The sequence below is a fragment of the Lissotriton helveticus genome, chromosome 3_1 (genome assembly GCF_964261635.1).
Source record: "Lissotriton helveticus chromosome 3_1, aLisHel1.1, whole genome shotgun sequence".
Lineage (NCBI taxonomy): Eukaryota > Metazoa > Chordata > Amphibia > Caudata > Salamandridae > Lissotriton > Lissotriton helveticus.
In genome coordinates, this window is record NC_136061.1 from 1,549,084,915 (window position 1) to 1,549,105,137 (window position 20,223).

Sequence of the window (20,223 nt, forward strand, 5' to 3'; positions counted from 1 at the left end):
TCATGCTTCATACATTACATTGAGTAGGTTGCCTTGTGCTCAGGCAGGCTCTTTGAATGGGAACGCTGTGCTAAGGAGTCCAACAAAGTTGGAGACTCAAGCCTCGCCCCACTGGAAGTTACGTTTCGCTTCCTGCATGCGATGGTGCTTCTCTGCACGGCCGGGCTGCCGTGTGTAATAAGGTCCAACAAATTGCCCTGAAGCATTCCGAGATCACTCAACAGACACTCCGCCATCCGGCTTTAAATTATTGCATGCCTTCACACTCCAAATATTTTTTTAAAGTGCCGACGCGTTTCAGGGCATTCATGCCCCTTCATCTTGGGATGCACAAAGGAAAATGGATGCAAGCATTAGTTTGTTTCTGGTTCCTTTTATTTAATTCAGGCCCCTCAGTCGGTGTTTGCTAAGTGAACAGTCCATCTGAAGCTTTATGGGGCTTGAAGTCCATAATGCACATACACTGTTTACTTTAAGTAAGCTCCATTTTCTTTTGTTATTTCATGCTTCATTAATTAGCGCGTCAGCACTTTAAAAAAATATGTGGAGTATATAGAAATAGAAATAGAAATATTTTGACCCTCTAGACCTGCTTAGCGGGTCCCACAAGGACCCCTAGAGCCCAAAAAAGATTTTTTTTGTTTGTTGACAAAACGGAGAAATGTGCGCCGTGTGCATGGATCCGCCGTAAAAAAAACATAAAAACGAAGCGCGGGCTCCTGTGCTTGTTTAAAAATTAGCTACGTGGGAAGGAGAAATCCCGGGGTCTAAAATATTGCATTTGAAGCGTGGGCCGAGAAAAAAGGGGGGTCCCAAAACGTGTTTTCCCCATGCAATTTTCCATAGGAACAGTTCATCATGGCTACAGCCCAAACGGCTGAACGGAATTACACCAAATTTGGCAAAGTGGTAATCCTTGAATCAGACTTGTGCCTTTTGCTTAAATGGTGTAAAGGGTTCAGTAGTTCCTGAGAAAATGACAATTAAAAATACATATATATCTATGACCTCAGTGGATCCGCGCATCTTGCGCGCACTCTAAGCGCACCGCCCCGATCACGTGCAGAATGCTAATTGGTGTCACGTGGTTGTTAACATTCAAAACCAGGAATTGTTGGCAGCCATTTTGTGCCTCGGTAGAAGCGAGGATATAGAAAGTAGTGGGACAAGTGTTCAAAACGTATAAAGGGGGCATGTAAGAAATATTTTGATCATCTAGACCTGCTTAGGGGGGGTCCCCCCAAATTTTGTTTTTGTTTTTTTGGGGGGGAAAACGAAGAAATGTGCGTTGTGTGCATGGATCCGCCGTAATAATAATAAAAATGAAGCGGGGGCTCCTGTGCTTGTTTAACAATTAGCTACCTGGGAGGGCCAAATCCCGGGGTCTAAAATATTACATTTGATGGGGGTCTAGAGGGGCCCTGTAGCCCGGGAACCGCCATTCCTCTGTGCTACAAAATAAATGGGTGAGGTAGCTCAAAGTTTCGTCTAAGCCCCCAGGATTACCACCCTCTGGGGCTTTTTATAGTTTGAGAGGGGGGCCACGTGGTCTCCATTCTGGAGCAGTCTAAAGCCTTGGGGTACACCACCCCCCAGGAGCGGCTCATGCTGTGTCTCGGGGTGTCTACCCCCGGGATACTGCTGTTTGGTATGGCAGGACGGGAGTCGAGGTTCCCGTTGTGTCATAGCAAACTTGAAGGCATAATAACAAGTGCCATTTCACCGCAATTTTTAAAAAAAAGGCAAAAATGCGGTGGAAATTATATCGCTCTATTTACTAGGTGACGCTAAGATGCATTAATGCATATTAGCAGCTGGTTTGCTAAGGGCTCATCTCGTATCTCCAATGAGCTGCAATGTAGGTGTTGTCAGTGGCAAGGTAGGTGTTTCTATGAGAAGATAAAAAGGAGGAGGGAGGTATGACAGCAGAGTTGTATTTACAAGGCGGCCCTGGATTTGAGGATCGATAGCAAAACTCTCGCTAATTGCGGTTTATGTCGGATCCTAACATCTTTCTGAAGTAGACTTAAGCATGTTTAATATGCAAGGTGGATTGATATGTTGAGTCCACAGATTTATATTTATAAGCTTTTCACTTGCGAACATGAATTATCGCTGTATTTCTCGAGATATTGGGGGCATATTTACAAGGACAGCGTTAAAATTATCATTCGCTTTAGCGTTAGGAAAGTGCTGTTAAAGCGGCCATAATGGCTTAATAATAGGCTTTGGAGAATTCGTGAGAATTCCAATAGAAGCCCAGGTTTATACCAGAACATGTTAACGCTGTCTTTGATAATATGCCCCCAAGTTTGCTATGGCGTGGCGAGAGCCTCGGCTCTCACTCTTGCATAGCAAACAGCAATGTTGAAAAAATCTTCCGGTAATATAACAAAGAATTTTGAAGTCCATTATCGACGTTTTAGTTGTAGTTTGCTGCCGTTAAAGCGGAGACAATTTTAACGTCGTCCTTGTAAATATGCCTCTAAGTTTTGTAATGTCGACAATCCCATCTCCCATTTAAATAGGCACTCAGTATTTAGTGAAGTGCATTGTGAATCGTGAAGCAACACTGTCTAATTGTGATCGATAAAAAATTAGAAGAGTTCTGTACTTCTTTTGCCTCACTTTTTACATGGGAAAAGTGACGCGAAAGTGGCGCAAGGGGCTTGTAAATCTGCTACACACTGTTCTGTCTTAGTTTGCTTTCCTGTATGTCATGTAGAGGATCCTGGGTAACTATAATGGTTTCTGTACAGCCAGTACCTTTCAACCCTACTCCCAAACTGCTTACTGCCGGTTACCATAGTAACAGTTCATGGAACACTTAAGTGAACACACAGGTTACAAGTTCACCACACAATGTTGCTAATCCAAACAGTTACTGTGCTGGAGTTTTAAATTTTTTCCATAAGAACCGTTAATCGCAACTACAGACTCCGGTAAAGAGCTGGTAAAGAGTTAGCCTCAGTATTATACTTCTAGTTATAAACATCATTTCTATTTTTAATTGTTTAATGTTTTCTAAGCATATGATTATTACACTAAATATTAGTGAAATGTTGACAGAAAAAGAAGATGTATACACTTTTTTAAATTAACTTTTATTAAAACAACAATAAATAACTAGAAACGTAACTTTAAGATAACAATATAATAAATACCTAGAAACATAACTTCAACATAACAATATAATAAACAAAATGTGAAATGGACTCCAATAGAAGGAGGGTAGGTAACCTGCAAAACAAAAATAAAAATAAGTGTTTAAAATTAGATCGATGTGACTGAATAAGGTCAAGGATCACAAATTAAGGTAACAGTTACCAATATTTTTTAATTTGCACGTCTGCAGTGTGCCGGATACATTCCAGCTCTCTTATAGGCCCACGTTGAAGAGGTGTCTGTACGGAAGGGCCTACTGCGTCAGATTTACAGTATGGACCAACAGGCCTTTAAAATGATTCAGAGATGAGACAGAATTAGGTGAGAGATCACGTCATTATGCAGGACAATATTCTTTATTTCGAACGCATTTAATCAGAGGCATTGTGTATCAAAGGCCGCTCTGCTTACCTTGTGTAAACACTGTGGAGGACAGAGTTCACAACTTGAACTCTACTTTGGTTCTACACTGCAGACTGTATTAAATTCAGCCTTGATTTTTTTATCGGCAGAGTGGACAGCAACGTCCATAACTTTAAAAGAGAAAGAGAAACAATGTGAGAGAGAGTGAGAGAGAAAAAAAACGACATTAAAAGTGTGTGAGAGAGAAAGTAATAGATGGAGCAGTTAATACTGGAGAAAATCTTTGTAGCTCGCCTTTTTGCCTCCGTTGTGTGTCCAAGCACGTGCCGATTCATAGTGCACCCTCAAGTTTAGTGATCTGAAAGATATTATAGAGTTAGTAATAGCAGAGTACATACAACTGCACAAGTATATTTCTGCTTTATGTCTTTGCACACTCAGGATACTGTATTACATCAACCTCCACTGCAAGGAGGTGTCTGTGAGCTCTTTTTATCCCAAAGTACTATACCCCATGCACTCCCACTGCATAGCGGTGAGTTCTCATTACTGCGTACCCAGATTGTTGCACCCCATTGACTCCCAGGGTCTGGAGGTGAGTGCCTTTTCTTGCTCACTCAGGGGCAGATTTACAAGCTCCTTGCACCACTTTTGCGTCACTTTTACCATGTTAAAAGTGACGCAAAAGTGGCGCAAGGGGCTTGTAAATCTGCCCCTCAGACTGTTGCAACCTATCTATTCTCACTGCTCGGAGGTAATTGTATATTCCTATGCAGTCAAGCTGCTGGACACTACCCACTCTCTCCGCCCACAGGTGACTTCTCGTTACTTCGTAAACCTGCTTCTTTGCTCACCTTGTGCCATTGGCGGGATTCAAAGAGGGTGCACCACGTGTCGAAGCAGCCTTCTCAGACGTTGTTATGATGGCCAGGCATCATTGCAGAATCCTCGAACGTTGAGCTTTGGAGGTGTTGGGGCGGGGGACGCCAATTTGTGAAACACAACCTGTAAGATAAAAAGGAAGTTAACATTGTGCATCATTTCTTTATCAAAGGAGAGAGGAAGTGAAAGAGTGACTAAAAAGAATATTTGCAGCTCACTTTTCTGTCACCGGTGTGTCTTTTACCACGTGCCGGGACATAATGCACCCTGAAGCTTTACATCTAAAAGATAGTAAAAGAAAGATGTTATGATTGGTAATTGTTACTATCTTAATGTGGAGTAGAATTACATCGCCTTTTCACACACCTTCTTTCCCGCATTTAAAAAACAACTATTTGTACAGTTCCAACTTGTTTAATAGGCTTAGATTTTTGTACAATTACTATAGTATAATGTTTTTTATCCGGTTGTGAAAGCAAATGGTGCGCAGTGATACACGTGGTTTCAATCATCATGAGCGACGGACATTTGACCGACTTTAAAAACGTTCCTGCTATTGGAAAAAAAATACAAATGCAATAAGATATGGTATATACGACTGCGAACGCCTAAATCGCAGCGTCGCCTTTTTGTATCCTGTCTGCTGCACCCCATCTACTCCCTCCGCTGCGCACCCAGGCCTGACTGCTCACCTTTTCATGGACAGGGCACCTTCTACATCATGCAGTCCCGCTCTGCCATCAAGAAGTCTCACATATGGTGCTAAGTCTTGATATCGCTATGGCAAAGGACATACTCGTGCTCCCATCATCTTCGCAGGTTGCTCACCTGGTCAGTCCTTGCGGTACCACTAACTCAGTGACCAAAGAGGCCACGCACATAGTGGTGGGCCCCCCTGTTCGGTGGTTCGGGCCTAAATGAGGTGTCCTAACCACTAGGACGGGCCATCACAGTACTTGCGATGGGAGCAACTCTAAAATGGCGTAGAACACGTGTGTCCCGTTTTTTTTATTGGTAGGGTCACGTGTGTAGTGACGTATGTGCTGGATGGGTGTGGTGCGGGTAAATACCAGCCATGAGGGAGTGTGTGTGTGCCATTCTGACAACTTGACCTGGAAGTAAGAAATCACTACAATGGAAATCTGGACCATGTACGTACCGTTGTTTTGTTTTCCTGGAAGCGTAAGCGGAGTGGACTGGACTGACGTATGCCAGTGCTGCGCGAGGCTGTGAATGATGACTCCGGAGCTATTGGCGTGGTTCCGTCGTGAGCTATATGAAAAATCTACTGATTTGGGTGCTGTGTTGTAGTGCTGCCATCACTCGGGTCTTACACCCTCGCCCCGCTGAAGAAACCCCCCCACAGAGACACCAGCAAGAGGGCCAGTTGGTTCACCCCAGAACTTCTAGCCTCCAAGCAAGCCTGCTGGAAACTAGAGAAGAAATGGCACAGTGAACAAACTCCGGACAGCCACGCAGCACACAAGGACGCCATCCGCAACCACCACCACCTCATCAGGGCGGCCAAGAGGACCTCCTTCAAAGACCGCCTCGACAATAACGCACACAATAGCAAGGAGCTCTTCAACATCGTGAAGGAACTCTTCAACCCCAGCTCCAACACCAACGACATCTCGCCGTCGCAAGCCCTGCGCGACTCCCTCGCCACCTTCTTCCACCACAAGATAGCAGACATCCACGACAGCTTCAACACCCAGACAGCCCCAACAGACAGCAACACAACAGATCCTCCGCACACCATTGACCACGACCCCCTGCTAGCCTGGGCCAGCGTGAGCATCGATGACATCATCAAGACCATGCGCACAATCTACTCCGGCTCTCCGTCAGACCCATTCCCGCACCACGCCTTCAACAGAGCAAGCAGCTCCATCGCACCCCACCTGCGCAACGTCATCAATCTCTACCTCGAGACTGCGACCTTCCCAAAGATCTGGAAACACGCCGAGATCAACGCCCTACTCAAAAAACCTAAGGCAGACCCAAGAGACCTCAAGAACTTTGGGCCCATCTCTATGCTTCCCTTCCTGGCCAAGGTCATCGAGAAAACCGTCAACAGACAGCTAACCGGATACCTCGAAGAAAACAGAATCCTGGACCCTTCCCAGTCAGGGTTCCGCAGCAACCACAGCACCGAGACTCCCCTCATCGCCGCCACCGATGACATCAGAACCCTGCTGGACAACGGCAAGACCGCAGCACTCATCCTCCTAGACCTCTCTGCCGCCTTCAGCACTGTCTGCCACCGCACACTATGCGCACGCCTCCATGCCGCAGGGATCCGAGACAAGGCTCTGGATTGGACCACCTCCTTCCTCTCCGGCAGAACCCAGAGCGTCCGCCTCCCCATTCTCTTCCAAAGCCTCCGAGATCATCTGCAGCGTACCCCAGGGATCCTCCCTCAGCCCGATGCTGTTCAACATTTACATGGCCCTCTCACACACGTAGCCCGACAGCACAACCTCAACATAATCTCCTATGCCGACGACACTCAGCTGATCCTCTCCCTCACCAAGGACCCCATCACCACCAAAGCCAACCTCCAAGAAGGAATGAAGGCCGTCGCCAACTGGATGAAGACCAGCCGCCTGATGCTGAACTCGGACAAGACGGAGGTCCTCATCCTCAGCTCCAACCCATCAGCCTGGGATGACTCTTGGTGGCCAATGGCACTGGGTGCAGCCCCGACACCCACCGACCACGCACGCAACCTGGGAATCATCCTCGACTCAAATCTCTCAATGACCAAGCAAGTCAACGCTGTCACCTCCTTCTGCTTCAACACCCTCTGCATGCTCCACAAGATCTACAGATGGATCCCGACAGATACAAGAAAGACAGTCTCCCAGGCCCTCGTCAGCAGCAGACTCGACTATGGAAATGCCCTCTACGCGGGAGTCCGACCAAGCTCATCAAACGACTACAACGCATCCAAAACACCACAGCGCGACTGATCCTCGACATACCATGCCAAGGACACATCACCCCCCACCTGAGAAACCTGCACTGGCTCCTCGTCAACAAGAGGATATCCTTCAAGCTCCTCACCCACGCACACAAGGCACTCCACAAGACCAGCCCAGCCTACCTCAACAGACGGCTCTCCTTCTACATCCCCAACCGCCAGATACTCTCCGCCGACCTCTCACTCACCACCATCCCGCGCATCCGAAGAACAACCACCGGTGGGAGATCCTTCTCCCACCTCACCGCCAAGATATGGAACACCCTCCCACGGAGCCTACGACAGACCCAAGACCCAAGACCTTCAGGAGGATACTCAAGACCTAGCTGTTCGATCAGTAGCGCCCCCCCCCCCCAGCGCCTTGAGACCCTCGCGGGTATGTAGTGCGCTTTACAAATGATTGATTGATTGATTGATTGAAATGTGTCATTATGTCTGTAAAGTCCCACAATATGGCTCACATGGAAGGTACGGGGTATCACTGACCCTATATTCATCCATAGATGCACACATAAAAGATGGTGGACATGACGCATTTCTGCGAATATGAATGTTTGTTGTACATTCAGTGGAGTGTTGTAGCTGTAGTAATACAGGGCTGTGAAAGTGTTAGGTTGCAGTTTTTGGCACATGAAGGACAGATAATATATATACGTATGTGGTCATTCAGGTATACTGTCGAACTTGGTGCTGGAAATCATTGTTCAAAGCTCGGAGTTGCGACCACATCCTGTTATTGTAGAGTAATGACGTAATCAACGCGTGCCTGAAAATGTACTGTAAATACGGTGGTCATGTAAATTGTTGATGTTAATGGGCTCTTAAAGAGCGCTTGACTCACCCGGGGGCATCTCAGCGCTACTAAGGAAGGTTACCAGAGAAAGGGCAGGGCATAAATTAGCTAACAAATTAGAATAAAAATGTTTTAAGTTGTTTCCTAAAAGTCAGATAGGAGGAACATTTACGTAGGGGCTCTGGTAGTGAGTTCCAATATTTAGGAGCAACATAAGAGAAGGCTCCGCACCCCGATAGGGTACGTCGGATACGGGGGATCTTTAACATGATATAGTTTTAGGTCGACTTTGCGCTATATAAATATGCTTTAAAAAAAGCAATAGTACTCATTTATAAATTGACTATACAGTTTCTTTGCAGTATTGTAATGATCCGCTTTGTCTGCAGTGTAGACTGACATTAAGTGTGTCTTTGCACTTGCAGCGTGAATTTTATTATTCAACTAAATCTATAAGTGATTTAAAAGAAGTTTTTAAAGGAAGCATACTAAAGGGATATTTTATAGGTTTGATAAGTGTTATACTTAGTTTGGTTTGCACTGAGTTAGTGGTACCTGAAACAACAAGGTTCTGTGGAGCCTGCGATGATGTGTGTTCCGGGTAGGCTGTACTGATAGTAATGTTTTTTGTCTTGTGAATTCAGTTTTAGTAACGCCAAGTGACAATGATTTTTTGTGCACTGAGTTACTAGTACCTTTGGCGCTTAGCGTGTACAGATTCTGCGATGATGCGTGGTCGGGGGGCACAGTGATTGGAGTAATGTGTTTTGTCGATTTGATTCTGCATGAATTCCATTTAAAAGGGACAGTATGTCTCACTGTGACATAAAACTGTTCACTCTTCTTTGCAATGATTTATGGTGCACTGAGTTAGTAGTATTTGGCGCTGAACTTGTATGTATCGTGCAATAATGCGTAGTGCAGGGGGGCAGCACTGGGAGCAATGTTTTTTGCCTAGTGAATTCTGCCTTAACCCCTTCGCTGCTAGGCCTTTTCCCCTCCTGTGCTAAGCCTTTTTTTGGTGATTTGGGGTAGTGCGCGCTTAGGCCCCTGTAACTTTTTGACCACATAAGGTATCGACGCCAAATTTGCATCCTTTTCTTCCAACATCATGTGGATTCTAAAGGTGTGCAGGGTTTGTGGATTCCCTTACAGGGGTCCCAGAAATTAAGCAAAATACAGTAAAATGTTTGTTTTTTTCAGAAAATTGGGAAAAACGGGCTGCAAATGAAAGCCTCTGGGTTTTTCCCTGCAAATGTTATCAAAAAAGGGTTTGTGGGGCTGAAATCTCCATTTTCTCAGCTTTTAGGGAATGACAGTCTTTTGTCAGAGAACCAACATTTTTCACACAGTTTTGGCATTTTTCTGGGACATAGCCTATTTTTGCTATTTTTAGAGCTTTCAACCTCCTTCCAGTTAATGGTAGAAATGAGTTTGAAAGCAATAATGGATCCTGGAAAGCTATACATTTCCGAGAAGTAGACACAATTCTAAATTCAGAAAGGGGTCATTTGTCTAAATCCATGAAGGTTTCTTTATAGAAACTAACAGTTAAATATTGGAATAATTGAAAATTAGTTGAAAAAACCCAGCCTTTTGTCTCAACGTTTTCACCTGTAACTTCTTGTAATTTTGACAACTCTTTAAAATCAATATATTGTTACATCCGTTTGACCTTCTTGGTTGTGGGGATATATAGGACTTGTAGTTTCACCTAGAACCCGACGAACCCAGAGCCAAAAACTGAGCAGCAACTTGCAATGGTATTTTATTATTTACTGGGTATAGAGCATTTATTCTTGGAAAATGTATACATGGAAAAATCGGTATGAAAGACACCTATGTATTTCTGAATTGGGTACAAATTATAGAGTTTAGAAACAGTATATATTTGCACATTTTCAAAATTGGGAATACTCATACTAGCATGAGAATTATTGGTCATTTTTCAAAAAGATTTTTTTTTTACACAATGTCTTTCATTGGGAAGGGAGAAATGCATAAAAACTCAATAGGTAATAACAGTTGATTTACAAATCTGAATTACCCTAAGTCTCCCGATAAAAACGGTACCTCACTTGTGTGGATCAGCCTTGTGCCTGCGACAGGAAACGGCGCAAAATGCAATGTGGTCACACCTCAATTTTGCAGTTAAAAATTGACCCTTTTATGGCAAAGTGCCTAGCTGTAGTTTTTGCACCCTAGCTCTGCTGGCACCTAGGGAAACCTAGCAAACCTATACATTTTTGAAAACTAGACACCCAGGGGAATTCAGGATGGGGTGACTCGACTGCCTCCCACCAGGTTCTGTTACCCAGAATCCCTGCAAACCTAAACAATTGGGAAACAAAACGCATTTTCCTCACATTTCTGTGGTGGAAAGTTCTGGAATCTGCGTGGATCAACAGAGTTCCACCCACCCCACGTTTCCAAAAGTCTTATGAGAAAAATGGTACCTCACTTGCCTGGGTCTGCCTAGTGCCTGCGACAGGAAACGGCGCAAAACGCAACATGGTCGCACCTCAATTTCGCAGTCAATACTGGCCCTTTTTTGGCAAAGTGCCTACCTGTAGTTTTTTAACCCTAGCTCTGCCGGCACCTAGGGAAACCTAGCAAACCTATACATTTTTGAAAAGTAGACACCCAGGGGAATTCAGAATGGGGTGACTCGACTGCCTCCCACCAGGTTCTGTTACCGAGAATTGCTTGCATACCTAACAAATTGGAGAAAAATACGCATTTTCCTCACATTTCTGTGGCGGAAAAGTTCTGGAATCTGCGTGGATCAACAAATTTCCACCCACCCCGTGTTACTCCAGGTCTCCCGAAAAAAATGGTACCTCACTTGCGTGGGTAGGCATAGTGGCTGCAACAGGAAAAGGCCCAAATCATATGGTGGAGACTTAAAAATAACCTATACCAAAACTACCTTATTTTTGGGGGGGGCACCTGAGTTTTTGGCCCGGGGCTCGGCGGCCATCTTTGGAAACAACCAAACCCAAACAGTTCTGAAAACTAGACACCCGGGGGAGTCCAGGGAGATATGGCATGCGTGGGTCCCCCAACGTTTTTCTACCCAGAATTACTTGCAAACCCTACAATTAGGTAAAAAAACACTTTTCCATACATTTTTGCGTGGGATCTTCATACCGGCTCAAATGTCCTACCACCCAGCGTTCCCCTTGTTCTCCCAAGTAAAATGATACCTCACTTTTGTGGGTGTCCAAAGCAGAACAGGCTAAAAATTAATTTTTAAGAAATTGTAGCGTTCGGGAGTGACAAATTAAGCACAGAGAATTCTACTGTTTTGGGGTCATCCTAGTCAAAGGCCTTTGGCCCACCCACACAAGTGAGGTATCATTTAACTCGGGAGAACAAGGGGAACGCTGGGTGGTAGGACATTTGTGCCGGCACGGAGATCCCACGCAAAAATGTATGGAAAAGTGTTTTTTTTAACCTAATTTTAAGGTTTGCAGAGGATTCTGGGTAGGAAAACATTGGGGGACCCACGCATGCCATACCTCGCTGGACTCCCCCGGGTGTCTACTTTCCAGAAATGTGTGGGTTACGTAGGTTTCCCTAGATGGCCGCCGAGCCCCGGGCCAAAAACTCATGGGAACCCCCTTCCAAAACCATGTTGTTTTATGATAGGTAATTTTGATGTCGCCTCATTAGGTTTTGGGCCCTTGCCTGTTGCGGGTCCTTAAGCCACCCACGCAAGTGAGGTACCATTATTATCGGGAGACCTGGGGGAACGCTGGATGGGAGGAAATTTGTGTGAACCCAGTGATGCCACGCATTCCCACACAAAAATGCGTGAAAAAACTGTTTTTTTTCAGCTAAAAGTGAGGTTTGCAAGGGATTCTGGGTAAGAGAACCTTGGGGGATCCACGCAAGCCATAGCTCCTTGGAAGCCCCCGGGTGTCTACTTTGCAGAAATGTGTGGGTTTGGTAGGTTTCCATAGATGGCCGTCTAGCACGGGGCCATAAACCCAGGTGACCCCCCCCTTGCAAAAGCTGGTGGTTTTGACATAGGCTGCCTATGTCAAAACCACTAGCTTTTACAATGGGGGTTACCTGGGTTTTTCCAGCCATTCAAAACACACCACCATCCAAACACCAGGATATGCACATCGTCAGCCTAGCGCCAATCCACACACTCTGCCAGCCAAGCGCCAGTCCACACACACCGCCAGCCAAGCACCAGTCAAAGCACACCACCAGCCAAGCACCAGTCAACGCACACCGCCAGCCAAGCGCCAGTCAATGCATACTGCCAGCCAATCGCCAATCCACGCACACCGCCAGCCAAGCGCCAGTCCACGCACACCGCCTGCCAAGCTCCAGTCCTCGCACACCGCCTGCCAAGCACCAGTCCACGCACACCGCCAGCCAAGCGCCCGTCCACACACACTGCCAGCCAAGCACCAGTCCAGACACACAGCCAAGCGCCCGTCCACACACACCGCCAGCCAAGCGCCCGTCCACACACACCGCCAGCCAAGCGCCCATCCACACACACTGCCAGCCAAGCACCAGTCCAGACACACCACCAGCCAAGTGCCAGTCCATGCACACCGCCAGCCAAACACCAGTCCATGCACGCTGCCAGCCAAACACCAGTCCACGCACACCGCCAAATATTTTTTTTTTTTAAAAGAAAGAAAAAAATTACAAACCATTTGGAACTAGATACAAAACTACAACTACAAACAGCGGTAACTAAAAAACAAAAAACAAATGCCACAGGCGAAACTACAAAACCAATAAAAAACATTACAGACCAGGCAGTAGACCATTAGACTCACAGTAGCTCCCAAAATTTCTTTTGAGTGTGATACATTCTGAAACATCTGGGCACACACAGCCCAGGATGAGAAGGACAATCGGCACAGTGCATACGAGTATTCTTCCGCACATCTCTTCGATAGCAGACTTTACATCTCTTACAGGGATTGTTTTTTTTGTGCGTGGGAGGAATTAAATTAGGAAAGTGGCGATCTCGCAATCTAGCCACTTCCTCCACCACTCCGACTCTAGGAACATGTGTCTGTTCCACAACAACAAGGCTGCCTATCACAGACTCCTGAAACTGAACAAAAGTCAACTTTGACGCAGGAGAACACTCCTTGAACACAACAAAAGCATTAAAAGTTGCTATATTAAACAGATGGATAGCCAACTTCTTATACCAAATGTAAGACTTACGAATAGCAGTGTAAGGTTCCAACCTCTGATCTACTCTGTCAACACCACCCATGTGCTTATTGTAGTCTACAATGCACACAGGTTTACGTACTTCAGCAACCTCACCCCAAACAGGCACAGATGTAGTACTTTCATCATGGATGGTAGTCAGCATGTACACATCCCTCCTGTCGACAAATTTTACAGCTAGCAGTTCATCACTATGCAAGGCACTGCACTGTCCCCTCTGAAGCTTTTTGCAAACAAGCTCTTTCGGATAACCTTTACGGTTAGAGCGGATTGTGCCACAGGCAAAAGTGTCCACTTTGAACAACTCCTTAAACAGTGGCAAAGCAGTGTAGAAGTTATCAAGGTACAAATGGTGGCCTCTGTTAAACAGTCCTCTAGCAAGATCCCAGACAATTTTCTCTGCCACTCCAAAAGTGGACGGACAACCAGGGGGGTCAATAGTGGAATCCTTACCAGTGTACACACGTAAATTATAGGTATATCCTGTCCTACTCTCAGACAACATATACAGCTTAATTCCATAACGTGCCCTCTTGCTAGGAATGTACTGCTTAAAAAGTAAACGGATCTTGAACAGGACCAAAGACTTATCAATAGATATTTCTTTGCCTGGAGTATAGATCTCTGAAAATCGATCTACAAAATGATCAATAACATGCCTAATCTTAAAAAGGCGGTCACAGTCAGGGTGATCTCGTGGCAACGCAAAAGCATTATCAACGAAATGCAGCATCCGAAGCAAAAGTAAATACCGATCACGACTCATAACTGCAGGAAATATAGACGTTGCCATCAAGAGACTGGAAGACCAATATGAAGCCAGGGAAGGCTTCCTTATCAAGCCCATCAAAAAGTCAAACCTAAAAACCTCTTCATCTCATCCAGATTTGTGGGAGTCCAACGGGTAGCTCTAGAGTGGGGCCCAAGTTTGGCGCTGTTGTCCCTCAAAAACTGTTCCACATACAAATTAGTCTGCTCAACAATATCAGCCAAAAAGACATCATCCATGAACAACTTAAAAAACTGTATAGGCAAGAAACTTTCACAATCCACTCTACACCCTGCATAACCAGTAAAGTCAGACAACACCGGCTGCACCATGTTTGGATCAACCCAGAATCCAGCACTTCCAATGGGAAGGCTTGCAGCCCCAGGCTGCAATCCAGATGTCTCTTGCACCGACGGCACATCAATCTCCTCCTCTAAAACAGGCACCTCGTTGCACTGAGAGTGGATTCATCATCCGATGATTCCATGTTGAGAGAAAACTCACTGCCTGAATCTTCCCCTCCCTGCTCTCCCTCAGACGCACTGTCAGTCTCATAATCCAGCTCAGAGGAAGATTCAAGAAGCAAACCAATCACCTGCTGAGCAGTCATTCTACGGCTAGCCATAATGCTAACTAAAAAAGGTAACTTGTCAAACACGTGAACAACAAATCCTTTGAAAAAAAAAGAAATAAACACCATGTTGCTTTATTTCAAAGACCTATATACTCCAACACTATACCACTCACTTGACAGAAGCAGCTAGACTCAGCACCACCTACTCTGCACAGACACAGAAAGGATCAACAATATCCCACTAAAAAAGAAAAAGAAAAAAAAAAATTACACACAAGACAACGCAAAACACATCGCAAAGAATTTCATGCTCAGAACACAAACAGAAATACAGCCATTATGACAGCACTTACAAAAAAATACATTTATGCATAACAATAATACTCATTTGGAGTAAACCGTACAAAAATGTTTTTCTTACCAAATAAATGCAAATACGCAAAACTGCATAACAACCACTGCCGAAACCGCAAACAGGAATCACAAGATTTACACTACAATAAAAAGGAGAAGAAAAAACATTACAATCACATACTCAAATAATGCACTAGTCAACACACAATACACCAGCTAAGCTAAGGGGAAGGTGGGCCTAAGAGTATAAATAAAATATTCACCCCTGTAAAAAGGGAGCAACTCTTGCCCTTGAGGCCACCCCCCACACATGGCTTCATTGGTGGTCCAGTGGGCCAATACATTACCAAACATTCAATCTGCCAAACTAAATTGCACCCCTTGGGGAGCGACCCTTGCCCAAGAGGCCGCTCCCCACACACATCCCTGGTGGTCTAGTGGGCCAAATATGGTGCGAGAGGGCCCCCAACGGAAAGTGACAATTGCCCGAGGGGCCACTCCCCACACATGGCTACATTGGTGGTCCAGTGGGCCAGTAAATAAATAAATATTTAACCTGCTCCCCCAGGGGGACGGACAACGTAAAATGAATTGCGCCCCATGAAGAGAGAGACCCTTGCCCAAGGGGCCGCTCCCCACACACATCCCTGGTGGTCTAGTAGGCCAAATATGGTGCGTAATAGCCCCCAATGGAGAGTGACGCTTGCCCAAGGGGTCACTCTCCTTACAAACATCCCTGGTGGCCTAGTGGGCCCTACAGAAAACATAGAAAACGGCTTGATCTGGCCCCCCATGGGGGCAGACAGCCAAAAACATGCCCCCGAAGGGGAGTGACCCTTTCCCAAAGGCCACTCCCCATATGCACCAAAATCAGTGGTCCAGGCAGCCAGAAAATACAAAATATATACCCTGCCCCCCCGGGGGGGCAACCACCGTTAAATTATTTGCACCCCTTGGGGAGTGACCCTTGCCCAAGGGGCCGCTCCCCACACACATCCCCGGTGGTCTAGTGGGCCAAATGGAGAGTGACCCTTGCCCAAGGGGTCACTCTCCTTATAAACATCCCTGGTGGCCTAGTGGGCCCTACAAAAAACATAAAAAATGGCTTGATCTGCCCCCCATGGGGGCAGACAGCCAAAAACATGCCCCCAAAGAGGAGTGACTCTTGCCCAAGGGGCCACTCCCCATATGCCGCAAAATCAGTGGTCCAGGCAGCCAGAAAATACAAAATATATACCGACAGACACCGTAAAATTATTTGCACCCCTTGGGGAGCACCCCTTGCCCAAGGGGCCGCTCCCCACACACATCCCTGGTGGTCTAGTGGGCTAAAAGGAGAGTGACTTGATGATGTGGATGGGGGGTGCACAGCGTGCTGTATTGAATTGTTCTTAATGTTTACTCGTTTTTAAGGATGGTTGGGTGCTACATACAGGTGGTGTGTCCGTCCGGCACACGTCTATAATATACGTGGTTAATGTGTCACCATACAATTTGGTGGCATCCCTGTATTTTGTGCACACCTTCGGTGCTCGAAGCAACAAGCTACCACAAGGATGAACGTTTCCAAAATGTATTCACATTTCATCATTGGCTTCATGATTTCTTTCAATGTGAGTTAATTATTCTCCTTTAGTAAGTTATGCATTTCATTGAGTAGCTCTAATGCATTTTGGGTGGTGGACCCTTCATCAGGGAGCTCCTGTGAACAACATTAAAGAAGATATGGCTCAGAGGGTATGTGCGTGTTGTGTGTAAAATTAACGTAACATGCAGGAAGGGCTGGTGGGATAAGTGATCGGCTCATAACGAGAATGTGAATGAGGTCAAGAAGCGTGAATTCCATGGTGCTCGTCGTGTTGACATAAAAAGTGGTGGCAAGTTCATAACTTCACTTAGCTAAGTGCTCGGAGGTGCAGTTACGTGCCTAGATACGGTAAAGCGAATATACGTGTTTGAGACTCACGTGTGTCCGGTGTTGCTGGGCATCTATGGGAAATTAGTATAACGGAGTATTAATAATTGTGGACCGAGTCGATTTTCTAATCGCGCAATATGCGCCTATGTGGCTCTATATTCCGGTTAATAGTGTGACACTTACTCGTGGTTGTGTTGTTCAGCGTCTCGAGCGGCGTCTGTGTCGGCGTTTCTCCTCCCGGGAACCAGGAAGTGAATGGGTGGTTGCAAGAGTCCGGGTGATAGAAATAGGAAAAAGACTAGGGTGGCGGCCATGTTGAGTGAGTGTGTTATGCCGAAGGAGTGGAAAAGTGTGCCATCCGGGTGATGTGAAGTTACGTGGGACGATCCAAATTAGTAAAATGAAAATAATATTAGTGATGGTGAAATTGGATGGATTGCATAGAACGTACAAACATAAACTGGATACATAAACAGTTGCACAGTGGGAAGGTCTGTAGGCGACATACAGAACCATGCATTGGTGCATTTACAGGTAACATGCAAATTCCAAACGATCGTTCAGTCCCATGGGCTTCATAGATTGCAATCTAAAAATCCATGCCATTTCTCTTCTTAAGAGTTCTTTGTTGTTGTCTCTGCCTTCAACTTTTTCTACAGCTACAAGTATCAAAAATTTGAGTTGTGAGACGTTGTGTCTGGATTCTGTAAAATGTACTGCCACATTGGATCTAGGATTTTGTGTTCTGATGTTGGACTTGTGCTCGTTAATGCGAGTCTTTATTTTCCTTTCCGTTTATCCAATGTATATCATGCCGCATGGGCATTTGATCAGATATATGACGTTCTGTGTGTCACACGTTGCGGTTACTCTCAGTTTGATTTCAGGTCCCTTCATGGGATGATTTATGGAAGTGCCCTTGATGATGCAATTACAGTTTCCGCAATTCATGCAAGGTTGGGTGCCTTTGTGATTACTTACGGTGGGTTGGTTTTTGCTCAATATTTCTTTGATGTTCGCATTGCGCGTGTATGCGAAAATGGGAGGTTTTACAAAAGTGGTACCAAAGTCTTGTTCAGCCTTTAGAATTGGCCAGTGTCTCAAAATAATTTTTTTGTATGCTATACTCAGAGTAGAGAACTTGGATACAAGGACAATTCTGTCTTCTTGTTTTTTGGAAGTTCTTGTGAGCACTTCTTCTCTAGTGGCTGTTCGAGCTCTTTCTTTTGCCTTCTGTATTGTGTCCTCGGGGTAACCTCTTTCTTGAAACCTTCTGCCCATTTCGTTCAAACCTATTTCAACTTGTGACTGGTTCGAGATGATTCTTTTCACCCGCAACATTTGGGATATTGGTAGGTGCTGTTTCAGCGATCCTTGATGGAAACTAGTATATAAGAGTGTGTTGTTTCTATCAGTCGGTTTTCGGAATAGATCCGTTTCGATGCCTGTTTCTGTGATGGTGACCCTTACATCAAGGAAAGTTATTGTTTTGTGATTGATCTCCCACGTGAATTGTATCCTTTCATTTGCAGAATTTAGTGTCGTTAGTGATTGTTTGAGGGTTTCTTCCGAGTTTTTCCAGATAATAAAAACGTCGTCAATGTACCTGGCGTACATTATCATGTTATCCATCCAAATTGGATTATCGTAGATGTTCTCCTCTTCGAAGAGTTTCATGTAGATGTTGGCATAGGTCGGTGCGGCGCAATTGCCCATCGCGGTCCCGGATAGTTGGAGGTACCAGTTATTGTTTTGTCGGAAGAAACTATGGTAGAGCGTGAACATCATCAATTCCATCAGGAATGCTTGCCTCCCTGTCTCTATGTCACTCTCAAGGATGGCTTTCTCGATAGCTTCTATTCCTCCTTGATGGGGGATTGAAGTATAGAGGGATCGTACATCCGCTGTACACAAGATCAGTTGGTGATTGGAGTTAAATGTCACTTGCGAAAGTTGAATCAAAAAGTCTGTTGTGTCTTGGACATAACTCTTCATGTTCTTTACAATTGGTTGTAAATATCTGTCTATTAGTTTGCCCACTGGTTCGTGGAGGGAACCTCTCGTTGAAACGATGGGTCTACATGGAGGGTCCATTAGATTCTTATGGATCTTGGGGATCAAGTTGATCGTTGGACTTTTTGGGAACGGTACTATCAAGTATTTTTTGGTTCTGTCATCAATGACAGCTTTCTCGTGTGCTTTGTTGACGATCTGCACCAGTCTCTCTTTAAATTCGTTGGTGGGTTTGTTGGGGAGTTTCATGTATATTTGTGCATCCTGAATGTGTTCATCCATTTTTTGGTTATACATGCTGGAGTTCATCACTACCAGTGCGCCTCCCTTGTCTGCCTTCACACACTTGATATGTTCATTTCTAGCGATTTTTTGTAAGGTGCCCAGATCCTTCTGCATCATATTACTGCGTAATGGTTTGTTGAAATTAAGTTTAGCTATGTCTTGTTTGACCAATGTTTCGAAGAGATCAATGCTCTTATGGCTTGTGGGGGCTTCGAACGTGCTTGTGGGTCTTAGTCCCATCAGTTGGTCCGGTTTCTTGATGGTAGGGGGGATCATATGGTCAAAAAAATGTCTCAGCCTGAGTTTCCTTGTGAATTTGTATGTGCTAATTTGGAGTTCTAAATGGTTGGTCTTTGCTGTGGGTATGAAGGATGTACCTTTGGATAGTAGTCTTATCTCTTGAGGAGTCATGATGGTGTCAGATATGTTGATCACTAGTTGTTTCTCTTTTTGTTCTTTTTCATGCTCCGTGTGTTGGATTGTGAGGTCTGTTTCTCGTTGGCTTTTTCTACGGCCCCTCCTGGGTTGTCTTGATTGTCCTGGCCTTCCTCTAAAAAAGGAACCGTGGTGGATGGTTTGTCGGTAACCTGTGTGATTTCATGGGTTCGAGGTTGTTCGTTGAGGTTGTCTCTTCTTGGTGGTCGGTTTGTAGTGTCGCTATCTGAGGAGGATGTGTCTGTTTGGGGGTTGAATGGTTTGTTGCGTCTTCGTTGGGCATACACGTCTGCCCACGTGTATACCTCCCCCAATTTGTAGTCTTGCGTGTCTCTCCTGAACTTTCGGAGTTTCCGATCATTGATTTCCCTCGTGTGTCTTTCAATTTGTACTTTCGTGTCTTCCAAGATTTTTTTCAGCTCCTCCGGGGTTGCCATGTTTGATAGTTCAGATTCTACTTCTTTAATTT

The 20,223-nt window shown here is 45.2% G+C and overlaps 1 pseudogene; it reads right to left on the reverse strand.

Annotated features, from left to right (window-relative positions):
* The window catches only part of LOC144824275 (uncharacterized), a 39,968-nt pseudogene extending 20,238 nt beyond the window's left edge, over positions 1–19,730 (reverse strand).
* Between the last annotated feature and the right edge of the window lie 493 nt (positions 19,731–20,223).